The sequence below is a fragment of the Physcomitrium patens genome, chromosome 13 (genome assembly GCF_059467195.1).
Source record: "Physcomitrium patens ecotype Gransden chromosome 13, ASM5946719v1, whole genome shotgun sequence".
NCBI lineage: Eukaryota > Viridiplantae > Streptophyta > Bryopsida > Funariales > Funariaceae > Physcomitrium > Physcomitrium patens.
This window is the reverse complement of record NC_143422.1, coordinates 7,728,829-7,741,019: the sequence shown is the minus strand read 5'-3', so window position 1 is coordinate 7,741,019 and position 12,191 is coordinate 7,728,829.

Genomic DNA, 12,191 nt, shown 5'->3' with positions numbered 1-12,191 from the left:
GAGATTAAAAAGTTCAAAAAAGATATTTGGAGAAGGCAATTGTTATTTTAATAAGAAATTAAGTGGCACATTGTCCTCTTTAATAATGATGAGTGGTCTAGCAGTTCCAATAGTAGTCCAAATGGATGACGTGGATGATCGTACAACTAGCACGGCTCCATTACTTACTTTTAGGGGCTTACTAAATGCAGATCAAGATCAACACTTGTCTTAGTTCTTCATCGCATGTGTAGCCAATAATAACAGAACTAAAGATATTTGATTGCGATAGCTCCTAGTAATTTTAAAAGATAAGATGTTTGAATGGTATAACCACCAACCGATGGATCAATTTTCTAATTGAAAAACATTGAAGAATACATTTTTAATCCATTTTTGCATAATTGGTTTTGAAGATCGATTTTGAGAAAGATTAATGAATAATAAAATGAGCTCAAAAGAGGCAATGTAATTATACTATGGTCGTGTGGTAGATATACTCTGCAAGTGGCCGAATCATCAAATGCTGGAGGCTTTTGTATAGTCCATATTAATCAATGGATTGCATCCACCCAAACTAAAAATATTTGTAAAAGAGGCTCAACCAAATATGGTAACTCCATCTCTTAATCGACCCAAGCTTTGGGAGGAATGCCATTATGACTAATTTTTAATTATGAGAGCTATTATGATTCCAGTTCAAGGAAGTTATCAAATTCTGATATGAAATGGAGCAATGGTAAGTTATCCAAGAATGTTCGATACAAGGGCCAATTCAAGTGCCAATACATAGGAAATATTTAATGTCACTTCGTTGCAAGCTATACTATTTGTTGTTCTTGTTTTGTTCAAGCTTCAGTAGACCAAAGCAATTGAACTAATAGAGGTGGGTTCGAACACGGGGAAAGGCTAGTTATATGAATTGGATCTGTTAGTATCACAATTGATTGTATTCTGACTATCTCAAATCAAGTATCAAACTACAAAACACCGAGGCTTACTACTTCCATCTTAATTCAATCTATAATCTATTCTACGATTATCAATTCAATAATATTTCTCTCAATCACAATTCTTCATAAGCAAATAAAAAAAACAAAGAGGTAGCACCAAGCTTACCCTGGCTTACGACTCTTTGTCTAGTTCCCGACTTACGACTCTTATAGTTTGACTTTTGGCTTACAACTCTTAGTCTGACTCTCGGCTTACGACTCTCAGTCTCACTCCCAGCTTACGTTCCTCAACCTATTTATCCTACCAAAAAGATGATCTATCAGCCAATGGATTCCAAAGGTTATGATCCTTTGAATTCTTAACTATTTATTCTATTAACAACCTACTGTTACCAGCTAAACTGCCTAACCATCAGTCTAATTCTCAAGGTTGTCAATAACCAATCAGTAACTTATCACAAAGTTTATTTACCTATTCTACATAGCCCTACTCCTAATTGTGCAGCATCCTCACAAACATTATTTAGCCTCAACTTATAAAGACGTAGAAGCATTGGCTTCTTCAATCAATGGCGTTGGCTTACCACCCTTTGAATTGGTGACCTTCTCTTCTTTACATCTTCGTCATCTACCTCGGTGTTCAAGGGTTTTCTATCCAAATGCGCCATTAGATCTTCATTCAAAAAACCCAATTTCCATACCTGAGACTCACGTCGAGCAATTTGGTTGTCACGCTCTTCCAACATCTTCTGCCATTCTTTTGTCAGTTTCAAAGGTATTTTCAAAGGTGTTGTCACTGAAACTGGCGTATTGGTCTGCACTAAATTATTCGCCTCCTTTGCTAATGCAGCTAGTTTAGTCTGCAACATCACAACCTCTACCTGTAGCTGTTCTTGCCGTTCCTTCCAATCGGTCTCCATCCTTACTTTTTCAGAGACTATGTTCGCCATCTTCTCCTTAACTACAAAAGAAAACACGATGCTTGTAAAGAACCTCCCTCCTACTTCTAATTATGGTCCAATCAATTGGATTGACTCTCCCTTTTGTAACAGAAAATCCATCTTGGATTTATGGATAGTAAAGTTTAAGTCGATTACTATTGATCTATGTCGTAAATTTAGTACCCATAAAATCTTCCAATTGTATTGAATTACTTGGAAATTTTTCAATAACTCGATATGGCCTATGCCATCGAAACTATATGACCCAATAATTTATCAGAAGGTACAACAAATTGGCATTTTTCTAAATTTGAAGAAATTTCATATTTGGCACATTGATTTAAACATTGACCGAGACATTCTAAATACCTGGCTCTCGTACTAAATGTAGAAAAATCATCTAGAAATATTTCCATTGAAATTTGTAGATAATCTTAGAACGCTTGCATCATTATCCTTTGAAATGTAGCTGGTGCATTACAAAGCCCAAATGGCATAACCTTATAGGCAAAGGTCCCCCAATCCATAGTAAAAGTAGTTTTTAATTGGTCTTCTTTTGCAATCTTAATTTGATTATAATTGGAGAATCCATCAAGAAATGAATAACATTCATGTCCAACAATAACATCCAATATACTATCCGTGAATGGTAAAAGAAAATAATCTTTCTTGATAGCCGCATTTAATTTTCAAAAATCTTGATAGATGCAAATTTTTCCATTCTTTTTCGGTACCATAACAATTGATGAAATCCATTCACTGAAAGAAACTGGATAGATAAATCTAACTTTCAAGAATTTATCTAGTTCTTTTTTTACCATAAGTGAATATTTTGGATTAAGTTGATGTTGTCTTTGGCGTACTAGTGTAGCGTTCTCCTCCAATATAATTTGATGCTCACAAATTTCAGCCGAAATTCCTTTCAAATCCGCATATGACCATGTAAAAGTTGTTTTATGTATTAAAAAGTAATCCACCTAAATTTCTTTCTCCTTATGTTTTATACCGTCATAAATCTGAATGATTTGGAGAGCCTCCCCTATACCTAAATTAATTGGTTGACATCGTGGAATTTCAAGAGTCTCTAGACTAATGTTCTGCTCAATTCTAGAATCTTATATAAAAATTGACACATTAGAACGTTCCAATTCTAGTTCCATAGTACTAACATGATTAACATTCCGTCTATTCATCGAATATGCAATCATATGATCAAAATCGTCAATAACATCTGGAGGAACTAAATACTCTCTTGGTCCCCTGCACTGGTATTTCATTCTAGTGTGTTCGATAACTTGCCTTGTATCAGCATAAATTGGATCAAGTGTACCAATTTCTTCTTCTATAGACTCATCTTCATAATTCAACGTGAATTCTGAACTGGAAACTTGAGTTTTTCCGTGATATTGGACAGGGTACATTTGAAGTACAATTTTATCATTACCTTTCCTAATTATCAATGTACCACGGCCCTAGTCATTTCGAGCTTTAGCTTGATACAACCACAATCGCCCCAATAAAATTGAGTATGACAATATAGAGCTTCACAATCAAAAAATAATATAATCAATTTTGTAGATAATCCCCGCAATTACTGTATCAATACTTCGTAAAATATCCATAGGTTTAACTCGACTAGAGTTAGCCATTCTCAAAACTACTGTAGTAGGCAATAAGTGATCTAAACCCAACTCATCTATTGTAGCGGCATTCATAAGATTTATACTAGATCCTCCATCTACTTGCACTCTTAATAATAACACCCCATCAATTGAGACATCAATCGTAGGTGCACCCGCATCAGGATTCAAACTTACTTCTCAGATTTCTTTATTTCGAGATCTGTAATAAATTAATGACGAATTCAAGATAGTTTGGCACTCAGGTGCTATTGCTAATAGTTACTTCATAAAGATCGTGGGGTGTATGGTGCCCAAATCTTTTAGAATATCATATGGTTCTATATTAGTGGTAATTTCCAATGTTCGTTTCTTCTTTCCAGTCCTAGACATCGTCACAAGTAAATTGATTTTCTCTATATTGGAAATTGGTAAAGCTACTAGAATTAAATTTGATGAAGCATGTAAATTTGGTTCTTTCAACGGATAAGATTGTTCTCTCAATTGGGCTGATATTGATTCCTTGGAATTCATGCCTCTTATGGATCTTTCAACAGAAAGAATGTTTCCTGAAATTGTGTAGAGAATAGAATAGCTTGAAATGGAATCAAAGCCTCCATAATTGGTACCTCATTGAGCTGCACAACTGATTCAGGTCTTATACTGAGTAAAGGGCCCATGTCAGGACCTGGATTAGATGGCCCTGTAATTGGATCCAAGTGGCCCTTCGCTTCAGGATCACCCAAATATTAAATTGGTCCTTTCTCCTTTTGCTGACTTCTTGTAACGACAACTTGGACTACTTCTACTTGATGAACTGGTGAATCTTGAGGACCTTGATTTATCTCCTCCATTTTTTCTTGGCTTTGGATTTGCTGATCTCGATTATTGAAATTGAACGAAGCATTATATTATTGATAAGTATGTCCTGATTGCTTGCAATTCGTATGTACTGGCACATAATTTCACTGGCTCTGGGATTGAGACATTCACTGGCATAATGACAAATTTGTCTGCAACAAAAACAATGAAGTGGTCTTCTTGCACCTCCATCTGGCATATTGGGTGTTTCCATCAGTATATACCTACTAGGTTTGTTCCATGTAGGATTAGAAAATGATCCTGGTTGTCCCATTGGTACGGAGGATACTTGGTTTGATGATGCCGATGGAGCATATTGCTGATACCTCTGTTGCTCCTTTCTATAGTTCTGAGGATTTGATGCAGACCTTTGATTAAAATTGGAACTTTGAAAATTATTGAATCTTTGATTTTGTTGATTAGATCGATTTCCATTCTATCCATACATATTTTTCATTTGAACTTGATTGACTTTCCACTAAGTCGGTGGAATCATGATTTGATTACTAAATTGTTATTGCCTTTGTAAATGCCAACAATTTTGGGTAGGGTGCTTTCTTCCATAAAATGTACATTGAACACCCTTTAGTCTAGGTGATGGACATTCCGTATCAAAATGACCTTGTCCCTTACAATTATTACACCATACATTAGGTCTCGTATTAGAAGGCTCATGTCATTTTTCCTTGTCTTTAACCGAATTTATAGCCAATTCTTCCATCTTCTTTGTTAGATTTAATAACAAGGCTTCATTTGGATCTTTAACAGTCGCATTTGTGAACAACTCGAGTTGTTGATAGGTTGGCGATGTAAAATAAGGTATCATCATTATTGGTGCTATTACTTGGAGTGGTGTAGCATTAATTGGTTGTTGCAACATAACATTCTTCATGTTGGAGTCAGTCATTTGTAGATAATTATTGTAGAATATGTAGTTATTTTTAGAATATAGATACTTAGTGTATAGTCTAAACAGGGATAGATAATTACTAAAAAAATGGTTCAGCAAGTAGAATGGATGAATAGTTAGGAAAAGTAGTTATCATCTGTAGTATAGGAGTTGGTATCTCAGGGTAGTATAAGGAAGATGGGAGAGGGGAAGAAAATGCCAGACTGTGAGAGTTGTGAGCCAAGGGCCAAACTGCGATAGTACTGAGCCGGGGATAAGCTTTGTGCTATCTCTTCTTCTTAGTTTTCTTGTTTCTTTTGTGTTAGTGTTGATTCTAGTGAAGAGAATTGATTTGATGAATTAATATTTGATTTACGAAGTTGTTTATGGATCATTGTTTATCAATTGTTGTGAAAGATTGAGGACGTATGGAAGTTTCCAGTCACTGTTTATCACAAGGTTGTAAGTTTAGTGGAGAGGGATTGTAATCGAAGGAATTGTCTTGATTAGATTTTGTGGATTGGAAGTTGTTCATTCCAGGGTTTGGGATATGCTTGTATGTTCGTGAATTATACAGGGTACTGAAATTGTTGTCGTAGATGTTATTGTATTGATATGAGAGAGTGGACAGTAGGAGAAAAAGTTAAGTGTTCTTCGGTATGGTAAGCATTCAGCAGTAGCGGTTAATTACGTGACCCTAACAATTGGAGCTCATATACATGGTCATTCCCCGTATTCGAATCCCCTTATATGGATTTATTCTAGGAGGTTTCTTTCAGAATAAGTAAAACGAGCAATCACATTTTGGCACCGCTGCCGGGGATTGACAACATTATTGAGTGTTAGGAATTAACTATCGAAGCAGTAAAGGAGATTAGGAAGCAAACTCAGTAGAAATAATGAAAGAATATGATTATTAAGAATGAGAATTTAAGAGCAAAGAAAATAAAGCAATCAAAGGAAAGAACACAGCGATCGCAAGCAAGAAATTTGTTGCGTAATGAGCGAGATCACAAATTGAAAAAGAAGCATCGACAAAATTGGATTAAGTCGTGGTTGCATGCTTGTTGGTATATTCAATTGTACCCAGAAGACAATCGACCTCTAATATTTCAGAAGTACATACTATTAAAGAAATTACTAAGAGCACTGGCGGGGAGCGCTGCTAATAGTCCAGCAAACCTCTCAAAGCCGTTAACGGAAAACGAGGAAGGCACAGAGGAATTAGGTACCCCACTGGGTATCTTTTCAATTGGAAATACGTTCGATTCCAACAAGACTGGTTCTGAAGATCAACATAAATCACTTACCAATAACGACCAATTCAAGGTATATCAAAACCTGTCATTTTCACCTCATATTCAACCAATAAAATTATTTGGAGATAATAATAGTCAATTAGGAAGGCTTGGAAGTCTGAAAAAGACTTTTGTGGGAGACACTTTTTATTTTAATAAGAAATTGAGCAGAACACCGGCATCTTTAATGACATCCGGAGGACCAGCAGTTCTGATTGCAGTTCAAATGGGTGCAATGGGTGATTGAACGACTAGTGTCGCGCCATTACCTACTTTTTGGAGTTTGCCAGGTACGGATCCAGATCAATATTTTTCTCAATTCTTGACGGCGTGTGTAGCCAATAATGAAAGAACAGAATACATTTGGCTGAGATGGCTGCCAGCGACATTAAAAGACACAACATTTGAGTGATATAACCGCCAACCTGTGGGACAATTTATCAATTGGGAGGCATTGAAAAATACATTTTTAGTCCATTTTCAACCAATTGGTTTTGAAGAACATCTTAGAGAAAAATTAATGAACAACAGAATGGTACCAAAGGAAGCGGTACAATCATATTATGGTCGTGTAGTGGATATACTTTGAAAATGGCCAAATAACCAAATGCCGAAATCATTTGTGTTGTCCATATTGGTTAATAGATTACACCCACCAGAATTGCAAAATGTTTGTAAAGGAGGCCTAATCAGCCACGATTGCATCATCTCTTGAGCGAGCAAAAGTATGGGAGGAATGTCACTATGACCAGAACTTAACAGTTGGAGCCACGATGATTCCATCTCAAGGAGGTTATCAAATGACAAATTGGAATGACACATCGGGAAGTTATCTGGGAAGGAATGATTATGGTACAATTCCACAGGGAATAGTGGATGCCGTTCCATTGCAAGTTGTATCACCATCATCATCACACCCGTATGCGCCTTATTTTACGTATCAAAAACCAATACCTATAAAGGAATTGCCAAATGCATTAGTATCAAGGGATCTCAATGAGTCATTGCTGTTAACATTGACAAAAAAAATGGATGAATTGGCCATGAATCTAGCCAAGGATAAAGAAAAAAGGCATAAATCAACCAATATGCGTCTCAATGTCTGGTGCAATAATTGTAAGGGGCAAGGTCATTTAGTAACAGAATGTCCTTCACCACCCCAAATGACTGTACAATATACCTTTTGCGGGGGCAAGCATATTACCACCAACTGTTGGAATTTACGGAAGCAACAACAGCTCAGTAACCAGATAATGACTCAATCAACCCAATAGGATGTTAATCAAGTGTAAATGGAAAATAGGTTTGGCTGGAATAGAAATCGAGTGAATAAACAAAACAAAAATTATTCTAATTTTGTCAACTCTGAATTTTATCAAGAAGGTGTATCCAATACTCACGAATTGGCAATGAACCAACTAGGATACCATCAATATCTACCCATGACGAAGCCAATGCCAGAATCTACAGTAACAATGGATCAACCAGGATCTTTTACTCATCCGACATGGAACAGACCTAGCCGTTATATACTAGTAGAGACATCCATTATCCCTGAAAGAGTTGGCAGGAGACCACTTCGTTGCTATCATTGCAGACAAATTGGACATTATGCGAGTGAATGTCCTAATCCAAGGACCAGTGATGACTCTGCTCTAATATGTGGAAATTGTAAGCAGTCTGGTCATACTTATCAACAGTGCAATGTGCCCTTTAATTATAATAACTGGGACCAGTAAATGCAAATAAGCCAACCGGCGGAGGACAAAGGCCTTGTTCAATGAGATTCACCAGTACATCGTGTCGAGGTGGTGAATGGAATGCTTATCAGAGGCCAACAAAAAGATAAGAATCTAATTCAGGACATGGATGAACCAATCGCAAGAGAGCAAGTAGCGCCATCCACGGGGCTAAACAAACCAATATCAGTATTGGGACGTATCCTAATATTGAGACCTCAACAGACTGAGGAACCCAATTCGGTTCCACATGCCAATTTGTCGGGACTATCCAATCCAAGTCCTGTTATGGGCTCTGTACCCAATATGAGACTTGAATCGGTGGCAGAACCCAATGAGGTCCCAATTATGGAGGCTTCAGTTCCGTTCCAAGCAGTTTCAATCTCTACGCAGTTCCAAGATTTCTAAAGGATTTGGATGCTATTCGGCCTTCTATTTCTATGAAGCAACTTCTAGCGGTCACACCAGAATGTCGATCTACATTGAATTCATCGTTAATACGGCATAGGCACCGTAATAAAGAAGTTTGTGAAGTCAGTTTGAACCCTGACCCAGGTGCACCAACCATCGATGTTTCAATTGATGGTGTTATGATCTCGGGTGTTCAGGTGGATGGTGGTTCCAGCATCAATTTAATGAATGCTGATACAATAGATGCTTTAGATTTAGAACACTTAGTACCCATGACATTGGTATTATGGATGGCGGATCATAGTCGGGTAAAGCCAATGTGTATCTTATGGAGTGTTCAAACTATGATTGTCGGTATTGCATATGAAATCGACTATATCGTCTTTCAGTTATAACGTTTAACTTTATCGTATCCAATTTTATTGGAACGACCCTAGTTTTATCAAACAAAGGCCAAGAATGATTAGAATCGGGGTACTTTGACAATTGGCAAGGGCAGAGACAAAATGGTGTTACAAATGTACCTAGTACACTATCACGGGGAGTCTCAATTGCCAGCATCTAAATTAACATCAGACAATGAGCTTAGTTCTGATGATGATGCAGTAGCACCAATTATGGAGGCGCCCGTGGAGGCAGCACTATACCCTGGAGTAGTGTACCAATGTGGAGGTCTGGGGGAGTACTTGATATACCCGACAGACTTGGAAAACTCAGATTATGTTACTACTGATTGGATGACCAAGTATGATGTACACCATGTTAGTGCCCTAGACACAAGATTTAGTACTTCATATATGTTAAACTTATCGACTGACTTTAAACCAGCGTGGGGGTTGAAACAGAACATTGCCATTGCACCTTTATGTCAAACTATCAACTTGGCGACCATAGCAAAATCTCGGATAATTAAGATCTATGAATGTATTAAGGAATAAGGGTTGACTTGATGGACCGAATTTTTCTTGCATCATAAATTCGCTTTTGCTTGGACTTATGATGATTTAAAAGATATTCCCGTTGAAGTCTGTGAACATCATATCATTTTAGAGGAGAACGCGAAATCGGTACGGTAGAGGCAACATCACCTTAATCTTAAATATTTCCTCATGGTGAAGGAGGAATTGGACAAGCTTCTTGTGGTTGGTTTTATTTATCCCATACCAAATAATGAGTGGATTTCTCTAATCGTGAGAGTGCGGAAAAAGAATGGGAAAATCCGAATTTGTAAGGATTTCCGGAAACTTAATGTGGCCACCAAGAAAGATTACTTCTCATTACCTCTTATGGTCAGTATGGGTAATATATTGGTATTATCACTAGGTAGTAAAAGAATAGGAGTAGGGCACCAGTTAAAGTCATTCTGTGGTGTTGTTTTTGGTTGGCTGGAGTGCCATTTTTTTGTATTTCTTGTGTTTTCGAGAGTAGTAGTTCCAGTTAAGAGTTAACAGTGAAGAGTCACTCACAAGAAAGAGAACGCATGGTGGAGACTCATAGACAAGAACTATTCCGGACTCGCGGTCATTCAATCTTAGAACTGGAAAAAGCGAAGGGTCAGTTGGTAATGGAACGAGAAAAGACCGAGTTATTGGCACAAGAGAAATTGGTATTGAGTGACCAATATAGATGTGAAACGGAGTGGTTAAGGGCTGAAATTGAGGCCTTGAACACCGAGGTGAAAAGATTGGCAGAGGATTTAATCAATATTGGTCAAGCACAAGTATCAACGTTGCCAGTTCTCGAAGTTCCAGAAGAGAGGAGTCACTTTTAGTGCCAGTTGGAATTGAGAGATGCCCAGATCTTGAAATTGAAAGCTCAAGTCTGTGAACTTGGCGAGTACAATGAAGACCTTTCAGCTCAATTGATGTAGGAGCCGATGGAAGGATTGGAGGAGGAAGAAGATTTGCAGTTGGAATCGAAATCGGTGGAACCAATAACAGATACTGCAACAATTGATTAATTAGATAGGCCAGAGGGATTGCAATTTTTGTAGAGTTTTGTTAGATAATTTTTAGATAGGTATCAATTGAGTGTTTGCGAGGACGCTGCACACTTAGGAGTGGGGCTATGTAGAATAAATAGTTATTTTCAGAATGTAGATACCTAGTGTATAGTGTAAACAAGGATAGATAAGTGCTCAAAAAGTGGTTCAGCAGGTAGAATGGATGAATATTCAGGAAAAGTAGTTATCATCTGTAGTATAGGAGTTGGTATCTCAGGGTAGTATAAGGAAGATGGGAGAGGGGAAGAAAATGCTAGACTATGAGAGTTGTGAGTCGAGGGCCAGACTGCGATAGTACTGAGCCGGGGATAAGCTTGGTACTATCTCTTCTTTTTAGTTTTCTTGTTTCTTTTGTATTAGTGTTGATTCTAGTGAAGAGAATTGATTTAATGAATTAATGTTTGATTTACGAAGTTATTTATGGATCACTATTTATCAATTGTTGTGAAAGATTAAGGACGTATGGAAGTTTCTAGTCATTGTTTATCGCAAGATTGTAAGTTTAGTGGAGAGGGATTGTAATCGAAGGAATTTTTTTGATTAGATTTTGTGGATTGGAAGTTGTTCGTTCCAGGGTTTGGGATATGCTTGTGTGTTCGTGAATTATACAGGATACTGAAATCGTTGTCGTAGATGTTATTGTATTGATATGAGAGAGTGGACAGTAGGAGGAAAAGTTAAGTGTTCTTCGATATGGTAAACATTCAGTAGTAGCGGTTAATTGCGTGATCCTAATAATTGGAGCTCATATACATGGTCATTCTCCGTGTTTGAATTCCCTTATATGAGTTTATTCTGGGAGGTTTCTTCCGGAATAAGTAAAATGAGCAATTACAATTATCCATCGATACATTTCTCGGTTGTATTTGTCGGCATTCTGGACTTGGAATCATTGTGGCCTCCATTGTTAACTATTGGTCATAATGACATTCTTTCCACATCTTTGCTTGTACCAACAATGCCTCTACCGTAGCTGGTCGAGCCTCTTTTATAAACATTTTTAATTCTGGTGGATGCAAATTGTTAATTAATATCGACAATATAAATACATCTGGTATTTTATTATTTGACCATTTATGAAGTATATCCATGATCGAGCCATAATAGGACTCTATGGATTCCTCCACAAACATCTTACTATTCATAAAACTTTCTCAAAGCCGATCTTCAAATCCAATTGGTCTAAAATGGGTTAGAAAGGCATTCCTCAAGGCCTCTCACTTGAAAAATCTACCTACTGGTTGTCGAATATGCCATTCAAAAGTTGTATCTTTTAAAGTTGCTGGCAACCATCTCAACCAAACGTCTTCAGCTCTACCATTATTAGCCATGCAAGCTATCAAAAATTGAGATATATTGTGATCGGGATCAAAGTCCGGCCAACCACTTAAAGGACGTAATGGTACCACACTTGTAGTACGGTCTCCTACTGCTCCCATTTGTACTGCAATTGGTACTTCTGGCACTTCCATGGCAATTGGTGTTATCATTGGTCTCCT